The sequence below is a fragment of the Synchiropus splendidus genome, chromosome 12 (assembly GCF_027744825.2).
Source record: "Synchiropus splendidus isolate RoL2022-P1 chromosome 12, RoL_Sspl_1.0, whole genome shotgun sequence".
Lineage (NCBI taxonomy): Eukaryota > Metazoa > Chordata > Actinopteri > Syngnathiformes > Callionymidae > Synchiropus > Synchiropus splendidus.
Window position 1 is genome coordinate 6,587,968 of NC_071345.1, and position 27,965 is coordinate 6,615,932.

At 45.1% G+C, this 27,965-nt stretch overlaps 1 protein-coding gene across 3 annotated transcripts in view; it reads right to left on the minus strand.

Annotated features, from left to right (window-relative positions):
- Window positions 1-27,965, minus strand: part of acp1 (acid phosphatase 1) — a 68,328-nt gene that overhangs the window by 9,273 nt on the left and 31,090 nt on the right. The gene's annotated exons all lie outside the window — the stretch shown is intronic.

The following is a 27,965-nucleotide window of genomic DNA, read 5'->3' on the forward strand; positions in this document are numbered from 1 at the left end:
ACCTCCATGAGGAAACTTCTGGCAGGTTTTATCATGATAAATCAAAACACCGAGTTGATGACCATAAATCGGCTTCACCAGCCAAGGATCCCGGCGCTTGCCCTTCACTTCTGCCGAACATCAGAGCCCCTCTTGCTTCACCGTCTCTGGATTTATGAGCCCATCACTCCTCTGTGGGGCTTGGAACATGGCAGCAGGGAAAAAAGATGTCCTGGTGCATGTTTAACCAGTGTAACTCAGGAGTTTTTTTGGCTGTTTTTGAGAGGAGTGGGGGGGTCCTCTGTGGTAGTGGGGGAGTGGATGAAAAAAAAAGAACATACACGTAAAGACTGGCAGCAAGATTCAAGTCAAACAAGCGCTGTTGTTATTTTAAATCATATTTTGTTCCAACAAACATTCCTGCGGGCCAGAAGTCTGTAGACAGAATTATCAGACTCTATGTACTGTTGACCTGCCCGAATCGGACTCGTCTCTCATGAGGACCCTTATTTAGACTGAATATTTCTGAGTCTTTCCCCCTATAATTGATTTCCAGTCTGAAAGTTCCACTGCTAAATCTGGTCCTGGTGGGACTCTGGTTGTCCCAGTGTCCACTTTATCCTCGTCTCTTATGAAACTTGTTCCCGTCCAAATTCACGGACTCTAACATCATCAGGAACTTCTCTTTCACTCCATCCCGGTTGAAACGTCAGTAAATCTCAGCAGGGCGTTCCACACGGCTCTGTTCTGGGGCCACTTTCTTTCACTTAGCCAGAGGATTTGGACTTGGAGCCATTTGACCTTCGACTCTTTCCTATTAATCTACGCACACAACGTTAAATATTTCAGTCGGTCTACTGACCCCAAATGTTTGTTCGTTTCTGCGATATTCACCTGAAACACTCAGTGAAAATCAACTCACACTTATCACAAATAAATCTCTTCAGCTTCAACTTCCAATGAGCTCAGTGAAAAGTTGGAACTGAAAGAGCTGAGCCAAAAGACACACTCCCACTCGCACCTGTGGTTACAAGCTATAAGTCGCAACCAAAAGAACAAACTCAAGCGGCTGAAACGTCATTTCCCCACAGGAAGTAGAACCACCTAGTCGGGATGCCTCCAGAACCACTAGGGGGCGCCATCTATTAAAAATGTTTTTGGTTTGAATGACCAGTCCAAAGAAACCTTACATCATTTTAAACTAAGAGCGCCACCTACTGATTCCTGGAAATGAGGAAGCCTCACATATCAGGATGTGCAGGGGACACGATACACATCCTGATACACGGGCGACCATACGATGCATTGCGGTTATTGTAGCCATGGCTCTTGTCTGCGCCACATTTTTCTACAAAAACTCAAACACAAACACAAATAAAGTGGACTTCAAATATCAATACAGTATCGCAATCTTTGAGTGTATCAATATGGTCATGTGCAACCAAGACATTTAAACTGCAGTATTGTTGAGCTAATATGTTAGCGAGGCTATAGTTTAGACGTAGGCAGTTCACACCCCCAAATCCTGGTCTAGAAATAGAGTTAATGTTCAGATTCCAGTGACACAGGAATGAGTTTGGAGGAGATACAGATATTTAATATGGATCCTCCCACTTCACCCTGGCTAGCGTCAACACACGTCTGCTCTTTGTAGCAAGATTCTATCCGTGAGACCCCATCATCGCATAGTCCGTCCAAAAACATCTTATCAGATGAATAACTAATGGATTATGTGTAAGTGCTCATGAACAACAGCTCAAGTTGGACTTCCATCAGCCAGATGCATCGCTTCATCCATCTCTGTCCAGTGAGTTGCACAACACTTTGGTCCTGTGGGCAGAAATGCGCCTGATAAAAGGAAGGAAACGCCGAGCGGCAAGTGAGCTGGAGCAACATGTCCCCAGTGGAGCTGGAGGATGGCATGCATGAGCGACCCGAGCCCAGGAGGATGAGAAAGAAGGCTTCACGAACACATACAGGACCAGAGAAATAAAAATGAGCTAAGAAAAATGAGTCCAAGGGAAGTGGACCAACGGCTTTTATGATCCACATGAGCTGGGAAACGTTCCAGATCGGTTAATCTCGGATCACTTGACGGGAATGATCGATCATCTCTTTACTTTTCTATTGTGTGTTTTGAAGGTTGTGTGTTGCCATGTGGAGAGGAGATGAGTGTGTGCCTGCTTTATCCTCACTTGTGAGGACCTTCAAGTGGGGACCACTTGGCCGAACTCAAAATAACTGGATTGGATTTAAGTTTGGTTGGCAGTCCTGGTTAAGGTCGGCCACTTGTTTGGGATGGTCAGGTTTAGGGTGAGAGGCTGGGGAAATGAGCGGTCCTCACAAGCATGGAGATCCAAACCTGTGTGTGATGGATTACATCATCTATTCTAGTGAGGACGTTTGGCTTCGTGCTGACGGTTTTGCCACATCACTCATCTGTTTTAACAAACAGCTTTGTTATGTATCCGACATTGTCTTTGCCAGCGAATCACTGCAAGCCACTAAACTACATCATGATTTAAAACATAACTAACCAGTTAGCAGCTTGGCCACTAACACATGGCGTGATTGCGAGTGTGTCTGATTAAAACGCTGATAATTGATGTAATTGTTGCAGCAATGTTTGTCTTTGTTTCCCAGCCTGACTTGCATGCGGAGGTAAGCGCCAGCTCCACCCTTTTTTAGCAGATGTTCGACAGCACACTGGAGTGAGGCACGTGGAGTTTATTTATCAAGCGCTCAAAGGAAATGAGCTGACAAGGAGAGCCTGTTCTTCCTCTGGGAATCTGCTCACTTGAGCGTTGGCTGCTTCCCTCCACATCTGTATCCGGACCAGCAACCAGGTTCTAATGGGTCGTCTGCAGGTTCCTTCTCCTGGTAGATCCACGAAGCTCCCTGACATGGGGAGACATTAACATGCCTTTCCTCCTCTGTCAAATCCTCTGTTCGCAGCTTATCTGAGGCCTCAACTTCCCACTTGGAAATACTTAATCTCTCCAGTGGTCCTCGACCCAGTCAGAGGCGGGAGGCTGAGGCACCTTACTTTGATGCAGAGGAGCACAGGCTCTACCTCGAGTCTCTCTTGAAGGGCCAAATACGAATATTCCGCTGTGCCGCCTTAAGCTTCCAGTACAGATTTGCAAGAGTGACTTCAGCGTTGCACTCAGTCAAGATGTCGTACTGATGGCGGGAGAGTCCGACCCATGCGCAAGGCCTTCTCCAGAACATCCCAAGGATTCTCAGTGGGGTTCAAGTCTGGACTCTGATGCCTCATGCTCCATGAATCCTGGCATTGCCATCTTGGAATCTGCCACCAAAAACATCCATCCCAATAGAGCCATTTGGACTGGATATTCCACCCTATTGTGAGGTTCCCGTCAGTCCCAGTCTTAGGTGATAGGCAAGGGTCTCCACCGGGGCTCCAAGGCCTTGAGTTACAAGCTTCGGATCCCAAACGCGAGTCACTGTCTGCTTCACGAAATCATCACAGGGATTGAATGAATTCTTCAAAAAAGCGAGGTTATGAATTATTAAAAAGGAAATTTATGATTTGTCACTCTGAGTAAATAAGCAAAAATAAACACAAAAAGTTGTAAGTTAGCACAATGTAACAGTGATTTCACAAGGCCAAAAGAGGTCACAATGTAAATACGTCATAAATGTGCGTGAAATGCAAATTGTATATTGACACTCTAAATCAGTGATTCTGAACCAAAGGGCCGGGGCCCATGGTTGGGCCGCGAGCGCCCCCTAGAGGGACACCTTTGGTGAAAACTGTTCATGAAGCAGTTTTGAAAATTAATTCAAACATTTGATGACAATACTTTCATTTACACTTTACTTATATCTTCTTTGGAGTTTATATAAAATATATTATTTTTATTTCATGATATTTAGACATGGTTTTATTTTATCTATTTTATACTGAATTTTATTGCATTTTGAAGTGTATTTTATCCTTTTTTTTTCTTTAGTAAATTTGATGAACATGACTTGCACCTGGTTCTGCTGCTGGTTGGACTTTTTGATGACAAATATATTTGCAATGATCACATGGTTTCATGTCGTTTCACAAGCTTTTGGTTTGTTTACGTGTAAGTAGATTAAATACGGTTATTGATCACAAATGAAATCAAGAGTCATGAATCACTTCTAATACTGGAATGGGCCCCGGGTCCATTTGTTCTGGGAAAGGTGGGCCCCGAAATCTAAAATGGTAGTGGATGAGGATTGTGAATTGTGAGGATGATCATAATGGCACATTTTGAAAAATACTATCCAGGTAAAAAGAAAAGCGAAGAAATGATATATTTAAAAGTGATACAAATTACAACGATATACATTATATTTAAAGAAGAATGTGACTAAGAGTCGAAGAGTATGGAAGCAAGTAACAGATTGACCATGTAGAAATGTCTCTCTCTCTCAGGGAACATTTTCCAGTGCATCAGTTCCACATGCAGCTCATAACACAATGTGATGTCATCACCAAAACCTTCATGAAGGAGACCAAATGAGCTTCGGCTGATAAAAATGAAGTGGATCATTTTAATGGGGCTTTGTGGTGAAACTATGCAAATTAAATGGAAGGTTGTGATTTGACACTGATAGAAAACAAAGGGACATTACACCTGATAATAAAACAAATTGAAGATTTTTCTTCTCCTTCCGCTCTCTAAAATATCTAAAAAAGTACTGAGGTTTCAGGGAAAGTAAAAAGACTTGAAACTGTAAATACAGCAGTTGCTATTGAGAGATTGGAGAAGTAATCGCTAGCATGGTCGAGTCATAGAAGTACAATGTTGAAAATCTTGTTTAAATGTTTTTAAACCTATGAGCGAGTGAGAGGGAATTCACAGTACCAGATTTAAGATGAGCTCGCTCCTCTCCTCTGTTTCATAAACCTTGCAGGAGCTGAAACACTCTTCTTTTCAGACGGTGGTATGTTTGGGTGGCGGAACAATCGTCCAACAACACGGCTGTTGTTTTAGTTTTTGCCTTGTTTCCTTTGGCACCGACTGTCTTCCCTGACGTGTAACAGATGGCAGTGAAACCAGAGGTGGTCCCCAAAATATTGCCAAACAAACCAAGCCATGACGGAAAACACTGACCACCACATTGATATTCAGCATAGGAAAGGAGTGTTTGGAGAAGAAATCTAAAACGGTGTTCTCTCTCTTTCAGTTCAAAATGATGGATTCATTGCGGCAAGGAAAAAAAGGCGAAATACAAAAGCATCATTTAAGAGTGTGTCTATCCCAGAAGGAGAAACTTCTTATACTCTGGTCACTTGTGGCCAAAACTTTGGTTTCTGAAAGACAGTGAGGGGTGATGCCCACTGAGTTGGAGTGTGTAACTAAGCTAAGAAAGGAGCCAATGAAAGCTTAAACAATAAACAGGCTTCATGTTTTCTGCCACTGTCAAGGTCCTAGTTTGTTTGAGCGCAGTTGACTGAACTGACTGGACACATTTACAAACCACGACTCTCACTCAGTATCTCTGTGAGTAATGTCTCCCACAAATATTCCTGTCATCACCTGTTGAGTCCTTTAGTTGACATATGGCAACCCAGAAAAAGCAGATCCATCATCTTGTTTCCTCCACTTTCCTCGTGGCAGCTTTACTGAAGTCGCGACAAGAATAAACGGCGCAACAGTGGGACAACATAACATTGAAGTGGAGGGGGTGTTTTTAATAGAACCACAGCAAAAGAAATTGTCATCTGCAACTTTGCATTTCATGCCACAGTCAAAGTCGGGAGCGGACGTTTCCGATGCACTGTCTGATATCAGGCCGATTATCGGGACAGCAGGATTATTTTATAGGATAATCTGAGATGAAACTGGTCAATTATCGGTTTTAAACAGGCCTTCGAACCCGCCATTGTTGCCAACCAGTGAGCTAACCAGCCGAACTAATCTGGACGTGAATCCTGGGTCAACAGTGCACGCCAGCAGAACTGTGAATCACGACACCTCGAGGCAGCAGGAGACTGACTGACTGACTCGGCGCCCGCTGCTGCAGGTCCTGTTGCTGATGGAATGTATAGGGACATATTTCCTCATTAATCCTGCACGACTTGTCTGGCAACTCAACTCTTTATCCATAAGTCCAGAGTGCAATTGAGGCAACTGGAGGGTCCTGGTGAAGACAAGAGTCTTCCTTTCTCGGTTTAAGGTTTTGTGGTTGTTGGCTGGCTGGTGGTGTCGGGAAGCTTCCCTGCTGGGAATTCTTCATTCCTATAGGCTGATCCTCCAGCAGACGAGAACCATATTATTTTGTTTTCTTCATCGGATCCAAGTTGATCCGACGGTCTGTAAATGTCATATTATACAAATGTTGTTCATAGCTCCACCAAGATGGTCATGTGATGGTCAGTATTTTTCTGTCCCTTAGATTAGATTTATTAAAAAATAAAAATAATACAAAAAACTCTATGAATTATTGATAATGTACAAGAGTTAGACGGTGCTCCTTTGAAATATTTGTCCAGACTAGTACGGTGTTTGTTGCTCAGTGGACTTTGCTACTGCCTCCTGCTGACCAAATCAGCTCATTCAACTTGGCTGTCAATGGTATTGAGGACATTTCAAATCCTAAAAAAGTTTTTTCATTTACATATAAAAGATAAAAGGCACCCTCCGAGCGCTTTTTTAGTTTGTTTATTGGGGGTCATTTGTTATTATTATCCTGATGATATAAAGCTGCAGGTTCACCAGAATATGGGAGATCAATATCATACCATTTGGACAATGTTTAGTATATACATTTTTTTGGGTTGTACATCTTCTGATAAGTATTTATCTAATATTTATTTATTTATTTTTGGACATATTGTAATGGTTACGATGTGTGTGTGTTGGGGATCTCGCGAGAGTGGTGAGGTGCGGGGCTTTTGGTTGGAGTTCCGGGTGAAAGGTTGTGAGTGAGGCTTGAGTTTTGGGAGCGGGAAGCAACGACACGTTAATAATTAAAGGAGCATCTAACTCTCATCCGTCTCGTCCCTGAATCCTCCGGACATTACACTGGTGTCAGAAGTGGAGCTTTACGGACTGTTTCCTGGATTTTTTTTCGCTGAAGCATCAGAGGAGTTCGTCGGGTGCGGTTTGCTGTGCAGGAGCTACAATGTCCATCGGAGCCGGAGCGCGACCTAAAGTGAAAAAGGAGCCGGTGGATGACGATTCCGAGACGGAAAAGTTTTGGAAGCCACAGATGGAGCGTGCCACAGAGACAAAGATCCGTCTGAAAAACTCGGTGAGGCGCATGGCTGCGGATGCGGGGTTGTGTTCGACTACTGCCGCGCGTGACGTCAGAACCCCGACACAGACGGAGAGTGTCTTTCACGGTGGGATCATTAACCGCCCTCCGTGCAAGACGCCCAAGTACTCCGGTAGGTCAGACTGGCAGGCGTTTCATGCCCAATTTGAACTCCTTGCTCTCGCTGCTGAATGGTCAGAAGAAGTTAAAGCACTACAGCTGGCGTTGTGTCTGACTGATGATGCCCTGGCCTGCTTGCTGCTGTTAAGCCCTGAGGAGAGGACGGATTATGGGGCTCTTGTGGGGGCGCTACAGCGACGTTTTGGCCATTGTGACCAACCCAGTGTCCTGCGTTCGGAGCTGGCCAACAGACGCAGACTTCCCGGGGAACCTCTTCGTGTTCTGGCGAATGACATTGAGACCCTGGCCCGGAGGGCCTATGCCCACATGCCCCCTACAGTGCAGACGGAACTTGCTCGGGACCAGTTCCTACAAGCCTTGACACCCAGAAGTCTGCGCATCCAGACCCAACTAGCCCACCCGCGCTCGCTTCAGGAAGCCATGGAACTAGCCTTGGAGCGGGAACTTGTCGAGGAGGGCGTGGAAAGTGGTGGACCAGTTTCAGTGAGGACTGCGGTGCACATGGAAGCTGCTGAGACCATACCCAAGTGGGCTGCGGAGATGACTGAGCTGATCAGGGGTGTGACAATCCAACCACCAGTACGGAGTTCTCGGCCCCGCCAGCGCTCACGAGTCTGCTGGGGATGTGGACAACCAGGCCATCTTCTCAGGGAGTGCCCCAGGTATGCAAATAACCAGGGAAACGACCGGGGGGGTGTGGAGATGGGACGACACTAACCCCCCATTATGAGTCCCAGGTGACAGCGTCCATAGCTGAGGCAGCGCAAAACTTCGACTCAAGAACAATAACTCCATTTTCCCCTGACACGGAATCAGCCATGGTCGTGGGTTGGACACATGCTGGGAACTTCTGCCATGTTCCAGTCACCATAAACGGGGTCCCCTGCACAGCTCTTGTTGATACGGGTTCTACAGTGACGCTGGTGCGACCTGACATGGTTCCAGCAGGTGAAAAACTGGAGCAAACTACAGTGCAACTAAGGACAGTGACAGGTGACCTTGCACCGATGCTGGGGAGGCGAAATGTTCATCTGATGGTAGCAGGGCTGACTGTGGATTTCATTGTATGGGTGGCACTGATCCAGGACTCATGTATATTGGGACTTGATTTTCTGCACTCCCTCCAGTGCAAATTGGATCTCATGGATAACATCTTACATGTCCCAGGGGGAGGTGCAGTTAAGATGACAGGCGCTGCACCATTGACTGAACGTCATGCCCTGGTCCAGAAATCCACAGAGTCAGAGTCCCATGTTACAGGTTCCAGTGTCCACTGCTCTCAGCCCCATAGTCCTCACCAGCCTGTTTTGGCTCAGCCACCACCTGTAGAGCCCCCTGCACCCTCTGGAGACACAGCTGCCACCGTGGAAGGAACAGCCAGATTGGCTGCAGTAAGAGAAATCTGGAGGAAGAACTGTGACCAGCTGGAACTGGGGCAACAGGAGGAGTTGTGGAAGGTGCTTGCTGAGTTTGCCCACATTTTTGCGCTCACGGACAACGAGGTGGGGTTGACACACCTGGTGCAGCACAAAATCGACACTGGGGATGCCCTGCCCATTAAGACACGTCCCCGTCGCCTGCCACTAGCCCATCGGGAGGCTGCAGACAGAGCAGTGGATGAAATGCTGCAGGCTGGCATAATAGAACCATCAGATAGTCCATGGGCCTCAGGGGTGGTGATGGTGAGGAAAAAGAACAGTGCCAAGATGAGGTTCTGTGTGGATTATAGACCTCTAAACAATGTGACCAAAAAGGACTGTTATCCATTACCCCGAGTTGACGAGGCATTGGATATGGTGTCTGGCTCCACTTGGTTCTCATCACTAGACCTGCGGAGTGGATACTGGCAGGTGCCACTGAGCCCATCAGCGAAACCGAAGACGGCCTTCTGCACCGACAGGGGCCTCTGGCAGTTCCGGGTCCTGAGTTTCGGTCTGTGCAATGCTCCGGCTACCTTTGAACGACTCATGGACAGAGTGCTGCAAGGTATGCCCCGACAGGAATGTCTGGTGTATTTGGACGACATCCTGGCACATGGTCGTTCTTTCGAAGCTGCGTTGGAGACATTAAAGCAGGTCCTGGGAAGGGTGGAAGCTGCAGGTCTAAAACTGCACCCGGAGAAATGCCGCTTTATGAGGAGAGAGGTTGAGTTTTTGGGTCACAGACTGGGGGTTGAAGGGATCAGCACGCTGGAGGAAAAGGTGCATGCTGTGAGAGATTGGCCTGTCCCAGCCAACCATAGACAGTTGAAGAGTTTCCTCGGTCTGGCCTCCTATTATAGAAAGTTTGTGAGAGGTTTCTCCTGCATAGCCGCTCCCCTCTATCGACTTCTGCAGAAGAACGAAGTGTTCCAGTGGTCACCGGATTGCCAGCAGGCCTTCAGCTCGCTCCAGACAGCGTTAACTGAGTCTCCCATCCTTGCCCCTCCTGACCCTGGGTTAAAGTTTGTACTGGATACGGATGCCAGCAATGTGGGAATGGGTGCAGTTTTGGCTCAAGATGCGGATGGGAAAGAGCATGTGGTGGCTTACTTCAGTAAGTCATTCAGCAAGGCTGAGCGCCGGTATTGTGTCACCAGGCGGGAGCTCCTGGCCCTGGTTTCAGCGATCAAACACTTCAGGTATTACCTGTGTGGGCGGCCATTTATCGTCAGAACTGACCATTCTGCTCTACAATGGCTCATGTCTTTTAGGGAACCGGAAGGTCAGGTGGCACGCTGGATTGAAGTGCTCCAGTCCTACGACTTCACAGTGGTGCACCGACCTGGGGCGAGACACATGAATGCGGACGCCCTGTCCCGTCGCCCTTGTGCACCTGAGGGGTGCCGGTTCTGCGAGAAGCGGGAGGTACGAGAAAGAGAGCTGTGCGCTGAGGAAGACACCAGCCAGTTGGACAGTAAGTCAGGACCTGTCTGCAGAAGTATGCTGGCAGTTGACGCTGCTGAGTGGACGGCGCAGCAGGAGCAAGACCTAGACCTCCAGCCCGTGTTATACTGGATAAAGAGGGGCACGAAACCAGCCAGGGATGAAGTGACCGGGTGCTCAGTAACAACAAAAGGACTGTGGACCATGTTTGAGGCACTCAGGGTGAAAGATGGAGTGCTACAGAGGGCCTGGAAAGAACCTGCTACAGGGGAGGAGAGGTGGCAGGTAGTCGTTCCTGTGTCGCTGAGGGAAGCCGTCTTAAAAACAGCTCATGGAACTGCTGGTGCTGGTCATTTTGGCGTGGCTAAAACACTCCGCAGGCTCCGTCAGGGATTTTACTGGGGCCGGATCAGACGGGACACAGAGGACTTTTGTCGCCGATGTGACCTCTGCGCAGCCTACAAAGGCCCTCCTGATCAGTCCAAAGCACAGCTGCAGCAGCAACCTGCCGGTGCCCCGATGGAGCGAGTAGCTGTGGACATCCTGGGCCCGTTCCCCACCACTGAAAATGGAAATCGCTTCGTCTTAGTAGCCATGGATTATTTCACCAAGTGGCCCGAAGCATATGCAATACCTGACCAGGAGGCGGAGACTGTGGCTGACGTTCTGCTGGAGGGCATGTTCAGCAGATTTGGAGCACCAGAAGTGCTCCACAGTGACCAGGGGAGAAACTTTGAATCGCGGGTCTTCGCTGCCTTGTGTGACCGGATGGGTGTGCACAAGACCCGGACAACCGCCCTCCATCCCCAAAGCGACGGCCTCGTGGAAAGGTTCAACAGGACCCTGGCAAAGCAGTTAGCCATCTTGACCTCAGAGCACCAACGTGACTGGGACAAACACCTGCCTCTTGTCCTCATGGCGTACAGATCTGCAGTCCAGGAGTCCACGTCCTGCACCCCGGCCCTTCTCATGCTTGGTAGGGAACTCCGTACGCCGGCTGAGATTGTTTTTGGTAAACCTCCGGATACGCCCACTGTTCCTCCTGGTCCGGAGTATGCAAGAAGACTGCAGGATCGCCTGGAGTCTGCTCACGCCTTCGCAAGAGACCAGCTAGATAAGGCGGGTATCCGGCAGAAGCGGAACTATGACCTAAGGTCGAAGGGAAGGCATTTCCTCGCCGGGGAGCTGGTCTGGGTCTACCGACCTCGCAGGAAGAGGGGGCGATGTCCCAAATTGGACTGCCATTGGGTGGGTCCCTGCAAGGTGAGGGAGCGTCTGGGAGAGGTGGTTTACCGGGTGCAGCTGCACGACAGGAGGAAGAGTGTCGTACTCCACAGAGACAGACTGGCCCCATATAGAGGTAACTCTTTATTTCCTCCAAACACTAACTCTCCAGTCTCTACCCAGAGGAGTGAGGAAGTGGAGCCAGCTGCAGTGGTTGACCCCCCGGAGATGCAGCCGACGCGACAGCCCGGGCTGGCCACTCCGCGACCGCAGAGACAGAGACGGCGGCCGGCACAGTTCAGTGATTTTGTGGTCCCTCGGGGCGAGGGACTTTGTTGGGGGGGAGCTGTGTAATGGTTACGATGTGTGTGTGTTGGGGATCTCGCGAGAGTGGTGAGGTGCGGGGCTTTTGGTTGGAGTTCCGGGTGAAAGGTTGTGAGTGAGGCTTGAGTTTTGGGAGCGGGAAGCAACGACACGTTAATAATTAAAGGAGCATCTAACTCTCATCCGTCTCGTCCCTGAATCCTCCGGACATTACAATATTGTTTTTGTTTTTGGAAACTAGAGGCCTCAGACCGAAATTTCATTGCCAGAAAATAGTGATATGTTTTTGTGCAATTCTAACCCCTCTACTCCTTTGCTGGTCCAACAGAATGTGTCTTTACTGGACATCCACCACTGAACAAAAAAAAAAAAAGACAGTCAGACTGGGATGGGGTCTCGACACAACCGCTGCGCACCCACTGACATCCAACAAAAAAGAGAGCGAACTGCTGAACTTCCGTCACAACGCAGAGCATTGCCCTTCAAAATAAAAGTCCCCGAACAAAAACAAAGTAATAGCTCCCAAAATAAAAATAGAAAACCAACAGCAATGAAAGGATTTTTGACACACTTCACACATAACAAAAACATACTTGTTACACAATGACAATAAAGAAAGTCTAAGTCTAAGTCTAAGTCGATACCATTGCAAATTCTAATACTTCAGCTGCCGAGCAGATGCAAATGGACAGAACAGTTAAAGTTTATGATCCATGTTGGGTTTATACACAGAGAAATCGGGCGGAGGCCTCAGCTGGTGCCCACTAAATTTCAGCTTCATATTGAGTCCTTCAAAGTCATCAATCACTGAATTTTAGAGCACAGCTACGAGCCGTATGTTCAGCTCTTATATCTCAGCTGAAATTCCTCCCGCTCGTCCTTCACCCCACTGATGCCGTCAATTTCAGGTCCACCTGAATGATGGATCCATTGTGTCAGCAGCATATCGACGCACGGCGTCTGAATAATCTAGGTGTGAGTGCTCGCGTGCGGACGCTCGCCTGAGGAGCCTGCACACCAGGTTATTTGTAATCTTCAGACGGGTTCGAGCCTTGACGTCCGTGAAATCCGAAAAACATGTTCAGGTCCTTCAAGTCCAGCCCGAGGGATCATTTATTTACATCCTCTTAAAAAGTTGTCAGAAACGCCACCCGGTCGCGAGACAAAAGACGCATATCAGTTTAAGTGCATCTGTCAGTTCGGTGGAGCAGTGGTTAGCGCTGCAGTAAGACAGGAGCAGTTCAGAACCAGCGGACACAAGCCAGCTAACCCCAGCCTCCTCCCTCTCTTGTCATCAGGTGACGATAAAACAAACGGTCTCCCCTCGCTGTGCTGAGTCAGGCCACATCTGGGAGTTTCAGGCTGAGAAATGGATGACGGTTGGAAAAAAAATCCCCCTTGCTTCTATAGGTTCCGTGTGTTTCTCCCTAGGAGTGGCTCACAAGTCATTTATCATGATTTAGGTGGGTTATTTAGAGCCTTGATGTTCAGAGAGCCGCTCCTCGTAAATAGCTGCATTCCTCATGGCCCTGGTGAGACCTCTCCCTCTGTCCGCAGACCCCCAGTTGAGCACAGCCATCTCCTAACTTCATGCTCAGCGTGGCTGACTTCTGAAATCTTCTGAGCTCGCCAGGCACCTGCCCTGCTCCTACCTGATGCATCCTCTTTGTCTCTCTCTCTCTCGGCTCTTCTTTCATTTTAGGCCCAAGGACAGTAGTTATATATTTGAGCGAGAGGATGAGGTGAACAAAATAATACCCAATAATAAAACAGTTTGCATCATGATGGCAATAGATTCCAACAGTCATCATTCAAACAATAATTCAAAAATGTATTTAGATAAAAAATAAAGAGAAAGATTTTCACCCACATTTTGATACAAAATTTTATATTTATAAATTTGTTTTATTTATTTCTTATTTAATATTTATGACAAGGTCGATATGATTGTACATTGTAATGTATATTGTATTGTACATTCAACCAAATTATAGGCAAAATTATGACATTATAATGCATTATAATTTCATTTAAATAATTTTAAAATAAGTCTTTTAGTATAGTGCACATTTTGGTGATTTGATATTTAAAAAGTGTATTGCAGTTGAGAAAATGATTCTATTTCTGATTCTTTTTATAATTTCAATAATAATACAAAATAATTGAAATTTAACTCTCTCTCTCTCTCTCTCTCTCTCTCTCTCTCTCTCTATATATATATATATATATATATATATATATATATATATATACATATATATACATATATATACATATATATATATATGACACAAAATAAGGATGAAAGTCAACTTGAAAAAAAAAATTAAAGTTGATGTGCATTTCTCATTCTAAAGCATTTAAATAACACCATATCCAAAAAGGTCCAAGATTTCCAATAAATCTGAAACAAATTTCAAGTCAACAAGTTCAAATCTACAAATTCAACAGACTCGTTTTTCTCAAATACTTGTGATTAAAGAATTCAGCACCAGAACTGGATCAAGGCATTTTTCCTGAATAAAAGTCCAGACTTCTCAATTTCTTTCAATGCCTCATTCAACTGCACTCATCATTCATTTGATGTTTTGTGGACTTTCCCTGAAAAAAAAAAATAGGAAAGCATCTGCTCATGGTTTGAGAATAGGCAAGTAAATGTCGGAATGAAATGATCCTGAAACAAGACAATTCATCTTGTGTAACTCTGGTTACATCTTCTCCAGCACACTCCCTTCAGAGTGAGGTTGTTGTGGCCAAATTTAAGCTCAGATTTATGTGCGACACCACAGACACAGTGTAGGGCCATGAATCCTATAGCAGGTTTACATGCGATGACGTGCACTGCACTTGAAGTCGAAAGATGTTGATGGCTCTGTGAGGATCAGTGGGGGGCGCTCAGCTTCAATCCAGCACACTCAGAGTGAGACGTGAGAGCTGCGTGAAAACTATAATCATACAGGAAGTGTAAGTTCTTCCGTTGCTCCTGCCTGCGGTGAGAGTGAGGGTCACGCTGAGGAGGGGATTCCTGCAGTGAGAACATCAACTGCTAAAGGAGAAGAAGCCATGATCCAGCTTTCATTCCTACTGTAGTGGATGAGATGCGCGAATGAAAAACAAAGTTCTCCCACCAAGACCTTAGTTGTTATAATCGTTTGGAATACTTCAAAATAATCCAAGATATTTAATCCATATTTAATTCCAAAACTGACCATGTCGACTCAGGGATACAAATTTGGTCTGAACAATTTCAGGTTTGACTGTAGTGCACCAGTAAGTAGGCAACAAGTCATGTGTGCATCCAGTGAGGGTTTCTCTCTTTCACGGACTGAATTTTCCAGCTCAGCCAGTATCTTCAGTTTGTACTTCACCTCCTTCTACAGCTGTGTATGTTTGGAAACGTCAATTCTCACGGCAGCCAAATGTCAAGGAACCAGGATGATAATCCAAAACCTCTGTCAGAGAGGGATGCAGATCCCAGAGCATGTTTGTGAGGGAAGGCGGAGGGTGAGGTCTGTGGTCAGATCTCAGATGTTCCTATGCTCATGAAAGTCTGGGCAGGTTGCGTATACAAGATTGTGAATAACTTTCCTCCACAGGGGGCCTGGACTTTGACATAGAAGAAGCCACCCAAGAGAGACTCAAGGACAATGAGGAGGCACCTCAGCATTCCTCCAGAGGAGCTGCAGCAGAGGGAAGCGTGGGCCTCTTTACTAGGGTGGATGGATTGATATTGGTGAGAGGATCAGGACACTTGCAAACATCTGACTACCAGGGGCATTCAATCACTTTTTCCGTGCTTTCAGAAGAGAAAAAAGGGGAAAGAACATCCGTCACGGCGCTGAAATGTACCAACTGACCCTGAAGGTCAGCTTTGCAAACTGGAGAAAAAATGCCATAAGTACTCCATCTCATGGGACGATAAGATCAAGGATGGGTTTCCTTACACCCCCTTGTGTGTCTGTCTAATGTCAGTCCAGACAGTGAGGACAAGACTTGACTCCCCAAAACAATGTTTCAGCAGGGGACGAGACTACAAATATTGATCGTCTGCCCCGAGCCGCCGATATCACCGGACATGTTTGCAGAGATTCCCGCCGTCATTTCTGCTACCGATGCTATTCCCGTCGCCGAGGTAATTTCCCACAACAAGGATGACCGCACACCCTGTCACCCCCAGTCGCCCCCAGTCGCCAACAGGAAATGAGAGAAGGGAATAGCGGGACCTCCAAGGTGGTGTAAAAATACCTGTCTGTGTATATTATTCATTACAGAATTCAAGAATCAATCGTGGCGCGGCAAAGTCATCCCCCCTCCGTTACGGATCGGCATTTTTGTTACAAGTATTTGATGCCTGTTTCACTGCTCCAGAGCAGATATCAGACAGAGGGTGTTGGTTCTTCACGACGCTGAGATGAAGTAGATTCTCCCGTCATCCATTTCCCAGCTATCTTCTCATCGCTAATGAACGCGGTCATACGTCTTCCACAGGGTCGCCGTGTTTATTGTTCCACCTGTGTCCACCTCTTTCACTGGAGACCGTTTGTCTTGTGGAGGAGAGGCGGCGTAGGAGTTCAGCCAAAGCATGTGCCCAATGTTAGGGCCCGTTCTGGCCGCGCTAGGCTGCGAAGTTGGGGCACTTCTGGAGAACAAACTTCCCACCTTCTCACCCACCGTCACTTGGAGGCTGATAGGTGGTGGCGGTTTGCCCTTTTGCCTCAGTAACATCATCTGGTTGTTTAGTTAACTTGTGTCAACTGTGTGACACATTATGCTTTCTTAAGACAAATCAAATACATATACTTTAACAGTGACTCTAAATGAAAAATACACTGTTTGGACACCCCCAGATTCGGGGCTCATCTCAGACCAGTCAAGACTCCATCCTCTGGACCAGTGCTTCTCAACTATTTTCTGTTGCGCCCCCCAGGAAGAAGTATGTTTTGCGACCATCAACTCTCCTCCGCCGCTGTAAATAGTATCATTTGTCTATAAGATATTTATAAGTACACCTCTGCATAACATTGTATCCTTAACATTCTTAACATTAAAGAAAATAAAAAAAAGAGTAATATAGATCAGCATACAATAAAGAATATGTTTAGTAACATTGTTTTTGTCTGTAACAGAAAAGACTTAAAGTGCATCAGTTTGCCTGAAATAAAAAAAAAAAAATCATGAGTGGATGTGCAGTTACTTTATTCTAGTATGGCAGAAAGTATGTTCCCTGTGGTCCACCCTCAGCATCGCTCCACGGCCCCGCAGGGGGCCCACCCCATTATTTGAGAAGGACTATCGAGAACTAAGGTTTAGTTTTCAGATGCAACAAGAAGACAGAAACTGCTGAGGTCACACGGCAAATGGCAACAATGCTTGATGTGTCGGGAGTGGGTCATAATAATATTGTAGCTCTGCTGTGCAGAATGATCTAATGGTTGTCACACTGAGAGGCGTAGGATGCTGAGATCCTGTCCCGGTGTTTGTTGACCTTGCATGTTGGATGTGCGTCTCCTGTCCTGAGTCGGGTCAAGAGGTCAGGTTTGTTGGTTTTTGGTTAGTGATGGTGTTAAGTCGGATGAATGTGGCTTTTCTCTGGGTCAAAAAAACAAAACATCTGAGGCAAGACTCGACCCACTTCTCCCTTCGACACTCACCTGGAGCGCCTCATATTCTCAGAACCTCAGAAGTTCTGCCATCGGCCGCATTATCGTCCAGACGGTTTTCATCCCAAATAAAATGAGACTCTAACAGCCCACTAAAACTAGCGCAACTTCAAAGCAAAAAATAATCAGCCGAGAAGATTGTGAGTGAATGTGTGGAGTCAAAAAGTGACTCTTGTGGTCTCGCTCGCTCAGGAGATTCAAAGATGAGCACTTGCGTCACAACCCAACCTTCAGAAATGAAAAAAAGAGTCCTATTGCGTCAAAGAAAAACAATGTTCTGCTCGAGGTCAGTTCATGGAGTGTTGAGGGGGGAAAACGGATCGGTTCTCGTTGTATCTCCTTTAGGATCAGACATCTGACTTCTCCTCAAATAGGGCGGCTGTGTCCCGGGATAAAACTAGCGACAACACCACTCGAGTGCGCTGCGCCGAGCGTCTATTAAACTGTCACACTAGTCTGGTAGAATCCTCAAAATGATGTAAAAATCCAAACCGGGCTGAATTTACGGCTGAGCCCCCGGCCACTATTTCACACGCCGCATGGTTCTGGTCAACAGGCGTGACACCCCTGGTCTTTTTGAGGAGCGATCCAGTTGACTTCTGCGCGTCATTAAACACAGAAATTTCAGTTGATGGTGTTGATGTGAGTTTTGATTAATAACGGCAGTCATGGAACAGCTGCGGGCCGAGCTGCCAGAAATATGCCTGACAGATATGTGATCTCAATGAGCCACGCGAAAGCTGCACATTCATCGCCGCACATTTATTCTCATGTTATCATAATCATACGGGAGATTCCAGTCAAACATGGACGGTCAAAAATCGTGATGAATGTTTTACGGCTTTGCTTTTGATGTTGAGTTCCAACTACACATGGAACGGCCCATTGTTTCAGGAAGTGATACGCTAATACAAAGGTCGCGGAGCGGGGAGTACAGCGCAACAAGCGGCTCACTCAATTGAATTGTCAGATTCAATATTTACCAAACTGCACTTGGCAGGAAGCTGCCTATTCATGCTGTTATTGGAGATTTTCCAAACATTTCAAAGAGAGGCTGTTGTAACCTGAGGAGTTCAAGATGTTCCTCAGCCAGAGAGGAGAAATGACCTTGAATTTACAGCGAGCTTTAAATAATTCCATTTTAATGACTCAGTTATTTTACATAAAGGTTGATGAGTCAAAATGCTATGGATTCCGAGGCCTTGAGACGAAGACCACTCATGTCAGCTGCAACACTATGACCTGATCTGGATACATCCTGGGGTCCTCCAGTTCAGTTGAGCTGCCCAAGTTAGAGGTGCAAAACTCATTCACACAAGAGGCCAAGATCTTAAATGTAGTCAAGTCATGAGGGCAAAACAAAATGTATATAACAGTAAGAAAGGACTCCTTCAACCCACATCAGAAGGCATCAGCCGCCTCTCATTGAATTACTTATTGCCGTGTTTGGTGTCAAAATATTTTAATTCTGTTTCCAGTGCATCATTTTCCTCTGCTTTTGGATGTTTAAGTGTTGCTGACTCTGCTTGCTAGCTTAGCTGAACCACTGGCATCTTCACACGCCACACAATTTGATCTGGAGCCAACCATCTCGGGGCCACGAAAAATGACTAGGTGTGTTGGATTTGTTGGCCCCTGGGCCTCAACACTCGTGATCATCAGCTTTCATGAGCCCAACAAGTCGGTCAACACAGACTCATTTTATCACACAGATGAAAAGCAGAGTTAGAAATAGAAACTAAGCAGCTCAGCTGTAAACAGGCTCTCAACAACCTCTGGGTCAGACTACATGGTTAAACAGATGGGAATGTGACAACAGAATGCACCAACTGGGGTATTATCTTGTCACCGCTTCTCTTGCTTGAAAAGAAACTTGAATGGATGTATACCAGAATCATCTGTTAGCACTGGCTTCTGACAGTGACAACAGTTTCAACTGATTTAACTCAGTCTCAGCAGGTGACGTGTGCCTCCTGCAGTTAAAAGGACAGGTGTTTCTCTCTGGTTGATGTCAGAAAACAATGCAACATTTTATATACTACTACATTAAATGATGGATTTATGCATGTTGGCCAAAATTAGTCAGCTGACCTTTTTTGATTCATCAAATTACTGACATATTTATGCGACTGATGGCCTGGATTTAATAGAATTCCTTTAATCAAAAATACTACTACAAATAATAAATAATAAAAATAAGCTTTGACAGAATGGTTTGGGATTTTAATATTTTATATTTGTGTTGTGATTTCATGTTGAAACATTTTTTTATTTTCTTGGGTAAATTGGTTTATGACAAAGAAAAGATCATTAATGCTGAATCTTTAAAAGCCACATTCTCTCTGATGAAATATCCCAAGCTTCATCAAATACAGTGATGCATAATTTGTACAAAAAAACAGACTAATAAATAATAAACCCATCCGACATTTTTACATTTTTTTCAACATGCTAAAATGTGTGATGTTGTGAAAGATGACTTTATACTATATTTATATGAATTTTTAACTATTTTGTTTCAATAATATTGTTTGTAAAACATTTCAGTCACTAAAAAATATTCATCTATTCAGAACCCACATTTTTACTAATGAGAAAGGTTCAAAGCATAACTTTGGTTAATGATCTTCTTTGAAGGTCCAGTTCACCAGATTTATGATATTTAATTATTCTTCTATTGCATTAATGGTTTTCTCAAAAAGGAAGAAATACGGCTTGGATTAAAAGAACTTCTAAGATTTTTTTTTAAATTCACATTCCCAAAGAGTGAGATGATTTTCATCAAACAAGTTCTTGATCAAAGGGCTGTGAACTCGGACGCAGAATCTCTGTGGATTTCGGTCATTCAGACCCCTCCCCCCACAAAAAAAATCCATCTTGCATACGGTCCACTCCCTCGGCTAATAATTTTGTCTCGAGTGTTTGGGCTTCAGCCAACGCTGCGACACCTTCACACGGTAGATTTATGTGAGGAGCATCTGTGTCTTTAACCTTGCACTCTGGCCAACCTTCCCTCGCTGGGAAAACAAGCGGTGGAACCCAGACGTCCACCCTTTGAAGACCAACGCTCCACGTCTCTCAGACAGTCGAGGTGAGAGTGAATATTAGCTTTGGTTTACCTCAGCTGATGAATACTTCAGTTATTGCCATCGCAATCAATCCTAGCTAAATATCTCGATGTCTATGATCAGTAATATGAAATAAAAATAAAAACTGAGCTGAGCTTTTCTCCATACGTGGGTCAGCACACCAGCTCTGTAACCTCATTCTCAACCTCACATTCTCCTTGGGGCCCCGGGAGTTTTCACACGGCCTACATGTGTTTTGTGGAAGTGAAGAACGTGTAAGACGAGATTTCCTAGGATATTTGTGTAGTTGCCACACTTGAACTGATGTGAAGCAGCAGAGGCGAATGCAAAAGCGGATGTTTATAATAATGTCAGTCATAAGTTTGCACTGAGTCATGTAGGTTCAGTTTTATAAGACATAATTGACAAAAGAACTCCAGAAGTTGCTCACAACTAGCATTGCTAGCTGTCGGACAAATCTACAAAAAAAAAAAAAATTCTCTTCTGAATCTGTGTGTCTAACACATTAAAATAACATTCAACAATGTTATGGTCAGTTTGGGAGGTAGAAGAAGGTTTTCTATATTGCACGACATGACACTGTGTACCGTATGTACAGAGTCAACACAAGGCAAGAAAATACCTGCTGGATGATCCTAGAAGTAGACGACGACATTTGCAGATGGTTCCCATATTATTTTCTAAATGCTGGAATGTGTTTACAATTCCCAAGGTTGACAATGGGCAGATGTAGCATGATTCAAAGCTCTGCCTCCTCATCACTCACAGATGCAGCTTTTGATTCTCCGATATCACATGCTGCTGTCAGTCCCAGCTGAGGCTGGCTGAACCAGCTGTGGTCATGGAGTCATACAGTGGTACCTGGGTTCTTGACCACAATCCGTTCCAGACGGCCGTTCGAGAAGCGAATTGTTCAAAATCTGAATCGATTTTTCCTGTTACAATGAATGGGAAAAGAAACAATGCGTTCCAAGCCTTAAAACAGTCTTTTGTAGGAGTGAATGTAGAGTGTCTGCTGCAGGTGCGCTGTTCCTCTATGTGTGTGGCCGCTGCATGTGGGAGGGGTTGCCGAGTGAGTGACGTCTCTCCAGAAGTGAAGAGGTGCCTGGTGCGTGTCCAGCTCTGAATGTGCGCTTCTGTGCAGTTCGCCTTCCAGCTTTTTTATTTTCGTTCAAAATCCAAAGCAAAAAAAAGTCGAAATTTTTGTTCAAACTACGATTTGTTCGAAGTCCAGGATGTTTGAAAACTGAGGTACGACTGTTTTTACTTCCCAAACAACAATATGGTTTGACTAGAAAGCCACTCGAGAGAGCACATACCGCCACCCTGCATGTTTCAATATCATTTGCAATCGGAGAGCAGGTGGCAGTAGTGTCACACAGCCTCTAAAACAGACACACGGGGCCGGCGTTTGCGCACCACCTTCGGGTCTAAACACGGTACTACGACCGTCCTGACCTGAACATTTGGATTCAATATAAATCTTTAAATCACTTCAAGGCTACGTTTACTCGGAAACAGCACCACTGAAAACAAGTGTGAAAAAGTGACACAAAACACTGGCGGGTCCAGTCCTTTCTGTCTCAGCGTAAACAATGCCTTAGCTAGGTCACTACAAAGTATCCCTGAAAGTTAGCATTGTTTACAAATGTTTCAAAACTTTTCCTGAGCTTTTCCTTTGTGTGTGGAGCAGTTTCAAAGTCTCAGTGATCGCACTCCTGCACTTACGTTCAGAGGTAGTAGTCTTTTATAAACCAGCAGAGGACATCCAAGCTAGTTGGACAGAACAGGCACAAATGGCCGCCAGCACTGGTTAACCACAAGTTAACCACAATGCCATCACACTTCACTAGGAGCAGCTGCTGGTGTTGATTGTGTGTGTTCCACCAGTTCCTGTCTGGACCAGCAAATCCAACCAAGGACATGCTTCTGTTCGTCTGCAGCACGAGCTGGAGCTGAGGTTAACTTCAAGCGTGTTATTTAAAGCCTAAAACCCAATTCCCAATACCCAAAAGGATCTCACTGCTGCCGTTTTTATTGGCCTGCTCTTTTATTCTGACACAGCACACTTCCCGCTGAGCATTCATGTTGTCTGCCTTTCATGAACTAACTTTTATTGGACTGCCTCATAATTTCAGTCAGTTTGTAAATAAGATACAAAAATTGTGCCTGTTTTTAAGAGTAGTTTTTTTAAAATTGCTTTTGCTCTGTGTGACTTTATTATGTGGACTTTTTTCAGATGCCAAATGTTGACATCAGATTATCAGGTGATCTGCAGGTCTCAGAATTCACCTGTGAGTCTTTCCTGATATCAAGTAGCACATCACCGCGGTCAGAAATAAGGCTCTGCTCTCATGGAGATGCTGCTTTCACCATTGTCCTCTGGGGGAAAAACTTCACACGCGCCATGATGCCAAAGATCCTGCTGTTTGGCATGACACAACCCACATATACACTTAACCAATCCAGATCCACCTTCAGTGAGGAGCGAGGAGCATTCTTTTCAGAACCAGTCCAGACTACAGAAAATGTGTGAAAGCTCCAGTTCAAGTGAGATGTTTGTTGAGAAAAATGGCCACATAGTGTCAGATCAGACTGTATGAGCGCTCTCGAATGAATAGTAGAATTCATTGTGCTACACATATGAAAACATCATTTTCCTTGTGTGTGTGTTTGTTCTGGAACATTTTAGCACATAAAAGATAAAACATTACAGCTCTTCATTTAGCAGCCGCTCCTTAACTCCAAATGCTAAGACCAGAATTTCAACAATTTGTGGGAATCAGCACAAGGGACAGATTGAGTTCTTATAGTGTTCCTCTGTGTCTAGAAGGATTGGTCACTGGCTTATAGTCAAGGTCACTGTTCTTCAATCCACTATCACAACTTTATTGAGCATGTTGGGCAAATACACACCATTATCAGAAGAGTACCGATGGATTAATCACTTTTTTTTTTTTTAACAAACTGCAGTTACCTGTCAAACACGATCCCAACAAACTTTAACCAAAAGCAACAATTTATCAAGTCCTTGTCTATTCTCATATCTTTTCTTCAAATTGCCTCAGAGGCTAGTGAAGCAAGGAGTGACTGTACTGACTGCTACTTCTTATCTTCTGTTCTCATTCTCTGAATTCTGAAGTTTTCTCTTGGGATTTTATTTCTAATGGCTTTTTATTGAGTGTTTTTATTAAATAAGTGATGTCAGGGTGGGGTCAAACTCCATCATGTGAGCTGCCGGGAACACTTATTTTTTTAAGAAAATTCACATCGTGACTGAAGCCATGCGATACACAGGCGCATTTTGAGCTAACGGGATTTTGCATCCACGAACAAAAGGTTTTTGTCAACGCGGTTCACTTCTCTGAAGAGGCAGGTTTGCCTCCATCTCCAGTGTTCGCTTAGACCAGAGGTGGGCAGTTAAATTTCCTAAAGGGCCACATTATAAACTGTAACTATTGTAAGGGGCCATCATGCCCCATGAAAGGCGGCGATGACTTTGGTACATGACGAAAAAATCGTAAGGAAATGAACCATAAAAAATTAAATGGAAGCAAGGATATTAAGAAGTGTAAATATGGCATGAAACCTATTAAAAAAATATATATATTTTAATAGAAATCAACAAAAATATGCACCAAACATTGAAGATGAAAAGGCAATTTATTTCAAAATATCTTTTGAATTTTCTTTCGACAATTTTTGAGGGAAATACTAATAACGAACAAAAAAAGAAACAAAAATTACTGGCTTAAACGGAACCAGGATTAAAAAATTATGAGTTATAAGTTATATAACTATAAGTTATAAGAGGGCCACAAAGACACAGTCAAGGGGCCGCATATGGCCCCCGGGCCGCACTTTGCCCAGGTCTGGCTTAGACGATGGACGCAGGTGATGCATTCAAGTGCAATCAGAATTTTACACTACAGAAATAATAGCAGTAAACGTGACTATTTTCTCCCTTTTTCTACAACTCACATAGTGGATTCAATTGCTATCTATGAGCAGCCATTTTCACTCATAACATTCATCAAAAAAAGCAAACTAAACACAGTAATTCTTCTGCAGTGCACAAAATTTCACATTATTTTCATGCCAGACATCGCTACGTTACGACTACACAAGTCGCAAAGAGTTTTTCCTTAAAAAAAAAACAGTTTCTGAGTTATCATCATTATCATGAAACTGTATTTTCACTTCATATATACACAAAACGTCAACAAAAAGTTGGAGCTAAATGGTTCCAGCGATTGACTGCCTGCTTTGTTAACAACAGAAAACATAGCTGAGCTGGATCGAATGACCAATATCCAGCTAATTTCACTGCAATTCCACACCCCACATGAAAGAGGAAAATCACAATTACAGCCAACGTTAAACATGTGGCTTGTCAGCTGCTCTGAACATGCGCCAAACTCAAAACTCAGTGAACGAGAGTGAGACGGTACAAGGGCATGGCAAAGCTGAAGTAAAAGTGATTGCTCCAATATCAAAAACATGAGGTGCAGAACTACACAAGACCCTATTTTAGAGACCATTCATCTGAGGAAAGCCTGTGACAGTCATTGGTCACAAGTTCATCTCCAAGCTAATCGTCGTGTTTTCCTATTAAACAGAGATCCAACCTCATGATATGTTTCATAAATGAGGCCAGATTCTGTGATAGTTCAGCAGATGCTGGTCATCCACACTCAGAGGTCACATGACCAACAGAGCATGAGGATCCTGAAATAGAGGCTGACAGCTCAGTAAGATGGGTGGCACGGATCTGTTCAGGGGAAGAATGATGCGCTTCCTGGGTTAATAAAGGTCGTTCTTCACCCTAAAAAGGTTGAGAAATGTAAACTCGTATTAGATCATAACACAACGTCCTGCTGCCATGGTCAGCTGACCTGATTAGACGCAGGTATTGTGACATACACAGCTCAGTGAACAGGAGCATTGGCTCAGTGAAACAGCACATTTGTGTGGCAGACGTCTCGCGAGTGGTCTAATTTAATCAGCGTTATTATGGCACAACTTCCACAGAAGCTGGTGGCAGCAGTTACTGTAATTGATCTGGGCCTGAGTGCAGTTTCTCTTCCTTGACGGTTTTCCTCAGAAGGATCCATCAGAACCATTTGTCTCTTCTGCGTTTGAAATATGCATTTCCACAGGAGACTTTCCGAGGTGTTGTGTCTGGAAGTGGACTCTTCAACATGTGAGGGAGCTACACACAGTCTGCTCACCGCCGGTGTTTCAATACGTCGACACACTTGTCCTCTCCAGGACTGTCAGCCGACTAAAACTTCAGCTTCAGATTGATGTCTCCGTGTGTAGCTGACATCTGGAAGGAGCTGCTACACCATTTGGCTTTGCTCAGCCCTTCATTCAACAGCAGCATTAAGGAGAAATCGGAGGCTTGCTTGCTCCATTTTCAGTTGAGGCTCAGATGCAGATGCTTTGAGCAGAGCCAACAAAAGGCTAGTTTATTAATTCCTCCAGAGCCCATACGTGTCCCGCTCAGAACTATATATAAAACCTGGATGACAGAGAAAACACTACAATTCTTCAGACAAAAGAAACCACAATGGTGAGGTTCATGGTGGTGTTACGAATGACCTTTGGTTCAGAGGAGTGACTACCATGGAAAGGTTTGTTGACATGTATCAGTGCTGTGCCAGTAGCCACCCCAAACCCAACTTCTTAGTAGATTTGTGCATTTCTAGGAACAAATTGACGTGTGTGAAGTCTACACCACAGGTAAATGTTATGGTCGAGAGCAGTTTTGGCAGCTCTGAAGGGGCGTGGCAGAGCTCGCTTCAACAAGTGGAGCTTCCGGCGAACGGAGCCACCACAGAGCAGCACAAAGTGGCAAATCTCTTGCCCCAGAGTGCGTTTAAACGTACCACGTCTCTGTGACTTATGGACATTCCATTCTTTCTGACTGTGGAGATGAAATGAAAATTGATGGTATCCAAGCCCCAGGGGCAGAATGAGTGTGCCGGGGCACGTCATGCACTTGAATACAGAGATGGCAGGAAAGATTCCAGCCACTGTGAAATGGACAAGGGGCCAACTGAACCTCTCTTGACACCATCTCCGCTTCTCGGTATGCGTGAAGGATGAGGTGCGGCGGGAGATGGCCATCACCAAGCAACCAACAACCTTCAAAGGGTTAGTATGGGGCGGCTGGTGGCACAGCAGAACAGCGGTGGGTAGCTGAGCAGGGCGGCACATCTGGACTGTGTTTGTGCTCAGTCGTTTGCCACTGCCTGGTTATGGGAGTTACTGAAGCATGAAATGAAAGTGCTACATGGGACATTTGGATCTTACCCTCCTTGAATGAGCTCATAACTTAATATTTCAACCTTTGTGTTGCACTATTGTAAAAGGGACTTCCTGTAAAACCACCACTGGAGGATGTTGAGTCACCAAGTCGGTAAATCAGAATTACAATTGGGAGCAGAAGAAAACGGAATAAGGACTCAGCCAGAGGTGTGTTCCATTGGATTCAAAGAGATGAAGGAACTTCACTGTTACTGAATAGGAATCTGTTCAGTGAGACAGCACATTGAGCCAATTGCAGTGTGACCGGTCCAGACAGGACCAGCACAGGTTTAGCTGGATCCAGCCGATACATTGGTGCGAGTGCAAGTTTGCTCTCTGTGTCATATTAATTCCAAAGGAAATGAAGTTCAGTTGCTCGTCTTTCATCAAATTGTTAATGCTTGAATAAGTAAACGTATAAATCCCGCAGTGCCAGGAATTTTCAGCTAAACTGGACAAGGCCAAAGCAAACAAATTCTGCTTGCTTGTCTTATTTGTTTTGAGATACTTGTCTATGAAAACAACATCCACTGGCTCTGCCGCTTAATGAACAGATATGGGAGACATCAGAACAATTTCAGAACGCAAAAAAAAAAATCATTTGAAATCAAGTTGCTAACCACTCAACAGCGAGGAGATCCACGAGAATCACCCACAGCTGGACATTCATCTGATCATTGCCAGCACACAATGTAAATACATACAGTGGTACCTCGGTTCTCAACCACAATCCGTTCCAGAAGCGATTTGTTCGAAATCTGAATGTATTTCTCCCATTACACTGAATGGAAAAAGAACTAATGCGTTCCAAGCCTTAAAATAGTCTTTTGTAGGAGTGAATGTAGAGTGTCTGCTGCAGGTGCGCTGTTCCTCTATGTGTGTGGCCGCTGCATGTGGGAGGGGTTGCCGAGTGAGTGACGTCTCTCCAGAAGTGAAGAGGTGCCCGGTGCGTGTCCAGCTCTGAATGTGCGCTTCTGTGCAGTTTGGCTGTGACAAAGTCATAAACCAAGTCACGCTCTGTCCCAGACTCGCCTCATCCCTGTCCCAGCTCCAGCCCACAACAGGACATCAAACCCTGGAGTGGAGGTGTGGAGAGCGAGCACCTCCCCTGT